We start from the raw sequence: 10,439 nt of genomic DNA on the forward strand, positions 1-10,439 counted from the left end.
ATTCTTCTAGATATAAAATTCTTTCCGAGATGGCTCGTGATGTGTTGGCAATTCAATTTCTAGTGTGGCATCGGAATGTGCCTTTGCTAGCACCGGGGGCCGTATTCTTGATTCATTTAGGAGTTCTTTGACTCCGAAATTGGTGCAAGCCCCGTTATTTGTCTTCAAGATTGGCGTCGAAATGAGCCTTATCCCATAAATGTTGAAGAAGATTTTAATGATCTTATGAAACTTGAACTTGGTATGTTTTTCGCTTTTGTATTTTATTTTTATATTTTTTTACTTAGTTTAATTGTTGACACATTTTAATTTTTTTTTAGATATGGCTGATAGCTCAAAAGATTCCCTCGTTCTTGATTTGTAATCGCAAGATGCCTCAGGTATAAGGCTCTGAATTTTCATTTGATTATTTCACATTATTTCCACCAGTACTTTTAACTTTTGATAATGCCAAATGCTGCTGCTTATGATCACTGATCAGCCCCAAGATAGTGCTGTTTATGCTGCTGCTTATGATCACTGATCTGAATTTTCATTTGATTATTGATCTGAATAATCACTGCTTATGATCACTGATCTGAATTTTCATTTGATTATTCCACATTATTTCCACCAGGACTTTTAACTTTTGATAATGCCAAATGCTGCTGCTTAACTTTGATTATTCCACTGGATTTATTTTATGCTTAGTGAGTCCAAGATATGTGAAGCTTATACCTACTAGAGATTTTGAGTTATGATGATTGGTGAACTTATTTCGAATTCTGCTGCCTTTTAAACTATTCTTGGTATGTGTGTGTATATTTTTTTTATGTTATTGATAATTTCTTGATTGTTACTCCACTTTCAGACGAGTCAATCCTTCTGTTTTTCTTTTGTGCGATTGGAATTTCTAGGGCCCAATGAAATAATATCTTTCTGTATGCTCTTTTAATTAGTTAAATCCAATTCCTGTATCTTTCTTTATGCTCCTAATTTAGTTGTCTGTATTAGGGATTTTGAAAATATTGAAGCTTTTGCAGCATCTTCGGTCTTATGTTCTTGTGGTAAATTGTCTTCTACGACCTGCTTATTTGTTATCTACTTTTGCAGATGAGAACTGATTCTGGTAACCAGTGGAATGGGGGCGGCTATTATGGAAGGCAAAATTATGGAGGATATGGATATGGCGCATCACAAAATCGGGATTCGGTATGTATGTCGCGACTTATGGAGCATCCTCTAATGGCTATGGTAATCACCAACGACCGCTAGCTAAGCTCTAACGGACTCGTTGCTAATTGAGAGATTGCCAAAACACTCTTTTTTCTCTTTGGGGGGGGGGGGGGGTTCAAATTTAAGTCTACTTAAAAAGATTAAAAGCATAGTGTTTGATGAGAATTTTGTAGCTGGATTTATTTTATGCTTAGTGAGTCCAAGATATGTGAAACTTATACCTACTAGAGATTTTGAGTTATGATGATTGGTGAACTTATTTCGAATTCTACTGCCTTTTAAACTTTTCTTGGTATGTGTGTGTATATTTTTTTTTATGTTATTGTTGATAGATTTCGTAAAAACAACCGCCTCGATCAAGTGTGTGATAAAAGAAGAGACTATACAGAACAACATTCTTCTGAAGCATGATTTTCTAAAATTGTTCTTTTAAACTTGATTAAAATTGTTCTAAAATTGTGATGTAAACTCTTGCACATGATGAATGAATGTAGCTGCTAGCAAAAAAATGGTATTACCGAATACCGTACCGAACCGAGATTTGATTTACCGATTCCCGAAATACCGAACCGAAGTTTGAAAGTTCGGTATTTGGTATATACTTTCAATTACCGAATACCGAATTACCGAACCCGAACTTTAAAAATATCAAACCGAATATCGAACGCCCAGCCCTAGTTATAGCCTTGTTTAGTCCATATTAGATATATTAAGAAGGCAAACCTAGTATACATGGGCATAACATGCATTTTTTGTTGTTCTTTTCAGTATACATGGGCATAACATCCTAATTATGATAAATTTATGAAATGTGTGAATTAGTTTATAAATGATTTATAATATTTATAGAAATTATCTTACTAAGTACGAATGGTAAAATATTGTCTGAACAATTTTATAAAATCAATTTGGCTTCTAACAATACATATTTCACTCTGTTTGATATCCAAGGACTTTGAATGACTAAAAAGGACTTTCTAAGTTTGACTAAAAATTTGATTTAACTCAATTTGACTTAACTCATAGTAACTTTTATGCCTTAAACCAGCGTAAAAGTGAATCGTAACTGATGGCGACTCTGCTGGGGATTTTCTAGATTCTAACCATAAGGGTTTCAATATAATGTGATTTTAACTGCATTTATTTGTCTATGTATTTAATTTCAGCAACTATAACTGTCATTCATTTCATATCATAAACTCCGCCACTCCTGGCAAAAAGCATAGTTTCAAAGGGGATAAGCGGGATCGCGGTCTAGCCTTCACTAAAAAATCGAAACACCTTTTCTTTGGAATACATTAAACATTAAGTTGGTGTGCGGTCACCCAACGGGTGATAACGGTTCACCCCGAGTAGTTCGCTCGGGTCCAAGGTCAATTAAAAAAAAACTCTTGCATATGCCTAGGTTAGAGCTAAACCAAATCCAAGTATAGTAGACTGGGTGGTTTGGATATTTTAGATGTATCCAAACCCGATAGGAAAACTTACCCTTGTCAAGTACGGTCCATGACCCGAAAAACACCGCATTGCCTAGTGGATGGTGGGGCGGAATTAACCTTGACTTCTGTCTTGGATATGTCGATCAACTTGAATTTTGACATGGTTTTAACTACACTAGAGTTGCTGCATACTTAGTGGGGCCAAATGCCCCCAGATGAGAAAAAGGGGATTTCATGTCATTTAGGAAATTTGACATCTATCCTGACTATGACAGGTTGCAAAAAATTGATAGAAGTAATTATCGGGTTTTGGGACAGAGATAGGATGGTTTTCTGATTTGGGGATGACGTCGAGATGACACCGAGTTTAGAGGAGTTTAGGGATGTGTTGACTAGCGTAGGCTCGAGATTGAAAAGAAGAAAGAAACTTGACCAAAATGCCTTAATCCCAGAAAAACCCACCTATTCCCAACTTTGCAAAATATTTTCCTTGAACTACGCCAATTGGGCCCATGGCCCCACCATACCCTTTAGAGAGCTATACAAAAGGTTTGGAAGCCCAAATGGATTTGTGGAGCACTCCGGGGAATTCAAGACTTATGCCGAATGGATGGCCACTAGATCTTTAGCTTTCGCCATTTGCTTTCTGGGAATCATGATTTTTCCCGAAGATTGGTCCTTAGCCATAGACACCCGAGTCATTTCGGTCACCCATACCATCTTTTACGGCAAAACCCAACAAGAAGAAACTAAATACTTTGACATAACCCCAATCATCCTAGCCTATTTGTACCAAGCCTTGAGTCTCTGCCGAAACCATTACAAATACTTCCAAGGTTGTAACTTACTTCTACAATGGTGGATCCTCAAGCACATGATCAAAGTTAGAGGTGAACAACACTTGTAAGCCAGACGAAAGGGATGGTCTTCGGGACTTTTGTCCAAACTTCGGAGAACAAAACAGACAAAGTTGGAGATTCACCTTTTCCAGGTTGAAAGAGGAAAGCGTTCAATGGATGTTCCATGATTTCGTGTCCAGTAAAGTTGTGGTTAAGGGTAGAAAGTGTCCATTCTTACCGCTTATGGGAATTCGAGGGATTCGCCTTTATGCGCCTGCTACTGTCTTGAGACAATTTGGGAGGATGCAAGTCGTGTCCCAGATCGGAGGCATGGGAGATTTTATCATTGACTATGACATCGATAGACCGACGAGGGCTTTGGATTGCATACGAGAATGGAAGGGTTGCATGATTTGGGGACCCGATACCTTAGCCGAAGATAGATTTCGTCCGGATTGTGTTGTGGAGTATAAAGATTGGTTAAGGGCCGACTTACAAGGTACACTTCCTCCTAAGACTATTCTCTACAGTTGTGTGCAAGATAAGGATTCGCAAGATGAGATTCGAGCCCGTTTGGTTCAGAGGAGAGTTGATATCAGAGATGCCAAGTATTTAGAGAAGATTGAGCATGACAAAGCCGTCATAGAGAGTCTGAGACTGAATTAGAGCTTACTAATGACTGTTTGGTTGAGCTCGATAATCGGATGAAGAAGACTTTAGATGATATCGCTCACTGACTTTTACACAGAAGGGGTTTTTTATGGAGGCCTTTTGACATTGGCCCATCTTCATATCCAGACTACCCTTCGAAAGGCGAAGAAGGCCAAGACCGACCGAGATCGGGCTTCATCATCCACCACCGGAGGACGCTTTTGCTGATTTACTTTATGCACTGTCTTTACTTTATCTTTTGTACCCCTTCAGGAAAGAATATTATTATTAATGATTAGGGGGCAATGATTTAATTCAAATGGCACATTTATGTTTCAAACGATTATCATGTTTAGGAACGCGAGTAGTGTAATTTTATAAACTGCTTTGTGTGACTTACTTGCTTTCATATGTTTCGCTTAAATGCTTAATTGATCTCAAGTGTGGCCCACTCACCCCAAAAAAGAAAACAATGAACAAAAAATACCCGTACTAAGTCTAGCAACCTTCTCAGAATCTGAAGATGAACACCAAGAACGCACCAGAGCTGGAAGTTATGACAAAGAATGAGGTCTCGCTTCGCCAAAAAATTCAGGATCTCGAAAAGCAAATCCGAGCAGTCAAGGCCAAGATCAAAGATGCTGATGAGTTAATGGATTCAGCGAAAAGTCCACCCAAGGAACCAATTGAAGCTCAAGGAGAGAACATCCTGGATAAGGGAAAAGAGATCCTTCCCGAATACATCCCGATAATGGAGGAATCCGAAGAGAAAGAAATGGAATCGGACCCGCAGGAGCCTAATGGAATCAGACCCGCAGGAGCCTACTTGGCCATCAAGAGAAGTTGCCTCCGCTACACCACTCAGTACGAAAAGAGAAAGAACTTCTGCTGTGCCATCAAGTCCCAGAGGAGTGCCTGAGGAACGAATAGAGTATGTCCGACCAGCCTTGCCCGAATAGTGGTCCATTGCGCTTAAGGTGCTAGATTGTCCCTACTGTGTCTCGCCTAAGCACATAACGAGCAAGGAGATGATGATCAAATTTCGAAGCAAAGGGATAGTCAGTATCAGCTTTGATAGGTTGCCACTGTGTGCTCCGCTCTTCGCGCACAAGAGGTGCCCTTATCACCGGGGTCAGGTAGGTCACACCATCAACGAATGTTTGGCCTTCAAAAGAAGGCTCATTGAGCTGATAGATAAGAAAAGCATCACGAAGATGTGGGGCCCATAATCACTTTTGGTCCATGACAACATCTCCCTAATCGAAGGGATTACGCTGAATACTCATATTTGGGATTATGAATTTACGGTATTTAAGGACTCTTATGCCAGCATCTTCTAGAAGTTGGTCAGCATCGGGAAGATTAGCCCCATCAGAACTAGAAGGGTTCAAACTGAAGGAGTTGGCCGCCGTTAAATGAGTCTATATCATTCTAGAGCTTTGGGGCATGACATAGAAGAGTGCGACGCCTTCAAATTTGAAGTGGAGAATTTGGTCCACAAAGGTGTCATTTGGTTGGTTCTCCCGCCTCAGTATTAGGATTTAGGGCCAAAAAAGGGTTGAACGGACAAACAACCTGTTCTGACCTTAAAAGAAAGGTCACCTTTTGGGTAGTTTTAGGGGATTCCATTTTGTGTACTTAATACGGATTTGTCCCCCCTATTTTGTGTAAATGAAACTGTGCCGACCTGATGTCCTGAGGAGGGATATGCAAGAAGCCTCTATCGGGCCTGGTCACAAGTAGGTTTTAAGGTAGCGAGTCTTATCTTATGTAAATCGAACTACAGAAGGGCCTGATTTCCCATGGAGGGATACGTAGGCAGTCTACATAAGACTCAATCCCTATCTATTATAAATATTATATTCCCCTCACTTAACAAAGCCCAAGTACCCAAGACCCCGAACAAGATATCAATTGAGCATTTAAATCAACCGTATGATTATTTATGTGCTAAGTGTTTTTAACTGCCATCTACGTGTGATATCTTGATTATCTTTCTATTACCTAACGAAACTAACTCTGTTTACCTTTGAGTTATTCTTTTCTTATAGAAAGAGAGGTTGATTCGTGTTCACACTGGCATACTTCACAAGATCCAAAGCTTCAATAGCATCTTTATCTCGATAAGATAAAGGAAAAGAAACAATGACCGGTACATCAGAGAACGAAACTACCCCTATTGACATTGCTCTCAGAGAATCGCCTCTATATGAACTACCTGAGTTATCACCTACTGAAGATGTCATGAAAATGATGTTTGAGAAAATCGCCCATCTTCAAGAGGAAGTGGCGCGAAACAAAGCTGCTAATGCTGCCTAAGAGGCCCCTACTGAAGAAAGAAGGCCTCTTCCGTTTTTTCCATCTCTGAATTCACAATTACCTTATCACTTTCCCACCAGATCAACTGTGACTACCATACCATTCACCCCAATTTACGAGGGTCACATTGGTACTTTTTACCATACCCCAGCACCACTTAACATTACCTAAATTTTTGGAACCGCTCACTCTATCCCCTCTTACCCAGCACCACAAAACACCTATCCCGACATCACCATACAGCCAAGCATCATCTCACTACCAACCACCAAAACTACCCCTACTCACCGAACTCGCCCTGCTGTTTCCTTTCACACGCCTGTCACCCCAGGCACCTTTTCACCCGATTAAAAAGTTGATCACTACGAGAAGATGGAAAAAGCATGGAAGGCCGAGCAGGAAAAACAAGAAGAGAGGCTCGAGAGGAAGATGACCGCAATGCTAAAGCGAACCATGAAAATCGCTCACACAGGCACGGGCCTAAGTTATGATGACTTGTGTATGCATCCAAATTTGGATTTACCCGAAGGCTTCAAGGTGCCGCATTTTGAGCTATTTAATGGGGTGGGTAATCCGAAAGCTCATCTATGGGCCTGCTGTGACCAATTGGTTAGTGTCCGAGACAACCAAGCACTTATCATGAGGTTGTTCAATCAAAGTTTGACCGGAGAAGCCGCAGAATAGTTCACGGTGCAAGATATACGCCGTTGGGATACATGGGAAGACATGGCTGCAGCCTTCATGGAAAGATTTTGCTTTAACATGGAAACGATACTAGACATGTATTATTTGGAAAAAGTCAAACAGAAATCCACCGAGAACTTCCGCGAATATGCAAGTAGGTGGAGAACAGAAGCTTCTCGAGTACAACCGCCAATGGGCGAGGAAGAACTGGTGTCGGTCTTCATCCATTCGCAAGAAATGGATTTCTATGACAGGATGCTTTCAATGGTCGGAAGACCATTCTCCGAACTAGTCAAAATAGGAGAAGCCATATATGATGGTCTCAAAACAGGCCGAATCATAAGTATGACCGGGAAGTCCTCTTGGTCAAGCTCAACTGGGTTTATAAGGAAGAAGAAGGAAGACGTGGCAAGCATATCCCACACTTCTAGCCCAAAACCCAAAAGAAGGAAAGAATTCCCGATGAAAGCATATGCTTCACCTCCTCCAAACACTTACATACCTGCTCCTTACAATGCGGTGCATTCCAATCAATGCCCTTAAATTACCAAACCCCACAAAATAGCTTCCAATTAGCTCCCTTGAATTACCAATCTCCACAGCCAAATTATCAGACTCCCCCACCCGCCTACCATCCTCCACAAAATAACCAACCTAATACCTACCAAAATTAGCTGCCACCAAATGCTTATAATGCGCTACGTCAAAACTTCGAAAAGAATTCTGCCCGTGTGTTCACTCCGCTAATGGAATCACGGACTGATTTGTTCAAAAGATTGAGCGCTGTCGGGATGATCCAAATGCTTCCCCTAAAGGTCGTTGACCCAAAGAACCGATTCTACCGAGTTGACCAAAGATGTGCCAACCATTCTAATGGCATAGGACACAGTACTGAGTACTGTATCAATCTCAAGTAGAAGATGCAAGACATGATCGATCGGAAGGAGATTGTACTCCGAACAACTCTTCCAAATGTGAACACCAATCCTTGCCAAACCATGGCAGCAACGTGATTCATATGATCGAAAGAGAAGAGGATTGGTTCGCAGGTAGGCCCATAATCCAAGAGCCTGTGAAAGAACTTAAGCGCACAGTGGCATCGCTTTCCCTACAAAAACGCCCATGATTCAAAGTATTAATCCCTCTGCCAGTTGTTGCACATGTGGCCCAAGTAACCCCTGCACCACCTCAAAAAAAATTTGTGGTCCAAGTCGCTGCTGCCCATGAAATTACAAGATCGGGAAGGTGCTATACTCCCGAAGATCTAGCCCAAGGGGCACCTCAAAGAGAGGGAAATCAGAAAAGGGCGATCACTGAGGGTGAAGCTGAAGATTTCTGGCACCGGATGTAGCCCAAAGAATACTCCATTGTGGAGCACCTAAAGAAAACATCGGCCCAAACTTCGGTGTTGGCACTTTTACAAAGTTCACCCCAGCATCGCTTGGCTTTAATGAAGGTATTAGAGGAAGCCCACATCCCAGCTGGGATGAGTAGGGAAAATCTGGCTGAAATAGTCACCCATGTTATGGAGGAACACCAAATTACCTTCACAGAAAAAGAGTTACCCAAGGAAGGCACCGATCACAACAAAGCACTTTACATCACTGTCATCTGCGGCAACAAAATAGTGAGTCGCGTGCTGATCGACAATGGAGCGGGACTCAACATTTATCCCGAGTCTACCCTAACTCAGCTAGGATATGACCTTGGAAAGGTTCGTCAGAGCCACACTAATATAAGAGCATTTGATGGAGGCCGATGTGATGCCACCGGAGCAGTGGACCTGGACGTTCAAATAGGTCCAGCAGAGTTCACTACCGAGTTTCAGGTTATGAAAATACCTGCAAACTACAATCTACTCTTGGGGAGGCCATGGATCTACATGGCAGGAGCAATACCACCAGTCTTTGAAATTTTTCTGGGGGGAACAAGAAGTGATAATCCATGGAGAGTCGAGCATGCATAATTATCCGGACAATTCCGTGCCCGTCATCAAAGAGGCGCCCAAAGGAATGGATTTCCATGTAATGGAACTTGTAGGGGTTGCCCACAAAATAGAACACCCCGAGACCCCCATGCCGGTAGTATATAAGATGATTGCTTCGACTATGTTCTTGAACGGGTTCGAGCCCAGCCCGAAAAAGTCTGGGAAAGAATTTGCTCGGCATCACTGAGCCAATTCCCCTTCCCCAAGACAATTTTTGTTTCGAACTGGGATATGTCCCAACTGAAGATGAGATACCTACCAAAAAGAGGCAAGAGGTCGCAGATCTCCGCAAACCCATTCCCAACCTGTACCAGTTATTTCCTAGCCGAGTGCCTGTGCCAAATGATGCTGACAATGAAGAAGGGGTAGGGATGTTATTCTAAAAAGAGGATTGTTTGGTCATCTTAGAAGAGTATACATAAACGCCCATCATCAGAGACACAGATCCAGGCGAGCAGCTATCCTATTAGACCTCTACCCCGTTACTGGCTTTTCGGTAGAGAAAGATGAATTTATTTTGAAAATAGAGAGAATCCGTCGAGGCCCGATTACTCACTTTTTATCATTCTATGTACCTCTTAATATTTTCAAAAATGGAAATGACTTGATCCAAGACAAGACCACAATTTGTACTTTTATTAATCTAAATCAAAGAAAGCCTCGGTTTAATCAAAGCAATTTTATTTATTGTGCATGCATGTTTTACACTAACATAGTTTGCTTTGAATCTTTTCATGTTGCAAAACAAATGAGTCGAGCAGCGTAGAGGAAGAAGAGTATAATGAATACGATGAGACCACAATGTTACCCTAGGGTCTCGCGGAAGAGATAGAGCAGTTAGAAAGTGAGCAGAAACCAAACATGGATGAAACAGAGGCCATAAATCTAGGTAACGAAGAGAATGTCAAAGAGACAAGGATAAGTGCACACCTAGAGATGCCTTTAAAAGAAGAATTGATAAATCTGCTGAAGGAGTACGTAGATATCTTCGTATGGTCCTACGCCAACATGCCGGGGCTTAGTACCAACGTAGTATTCCACAAGTTACCTATCAACACGGGTTTCATTCCTGTAAAACAAAAAACCTGACAATTCAAGCCAAACCTCAGTATCCGCATCAAGGACGAGGTAGAAAAGCAAATCAACTCCGGGGTAGTAGAAGTAACCTCATACCCCACCTGGTTGGCCAACATAGTGCCGGTACCTAAAAAGGATAGAAGGATAAGGATCTGTATGGATTATCGGGATCTCAACAAAGCAGTCCATAGGACAATTTCCCACTGCCAAACATCCACATACTCATAA

General features: G+C 41.5%; 1 long non-coding RNA gene across 1 annotated transcript; it reads left to right on the forward strand.

Moving 5' to 3' along the window:
- The first annotated feature begins 675 nt into the window (after positions 1-675).
- On the forward strand, positions 676-1,481 carry LOC132032506 (uncharacterized). The gene is made up of 2 exons (XR_009408485.1): positions 676-920; positions 1,093-1,481. It is a non-coding gene; the product is annotated as an uncharacterized LOC132032506 (long non-coding RNA).
- Positions 1,482-10,439: the final 8,958 nt, after the last annotated feature.

Source organism: Lycium ferocissimum, chromosome 10, assembly GCF_029784015.1.
Source record: "Lycium ferocissimum isolate CSIRO_LF1 chromosome 10, AGI_CSIRO_Lferr_CH_V1, whole genome shotgun sequence".
Classification (NCBI taxonomy): Eukaryota; Viridiplantae; Streptophyta; class Magnoliopsida; order Solanales; family Solanaceae; genus Lycium; species Lycium ferocissimum.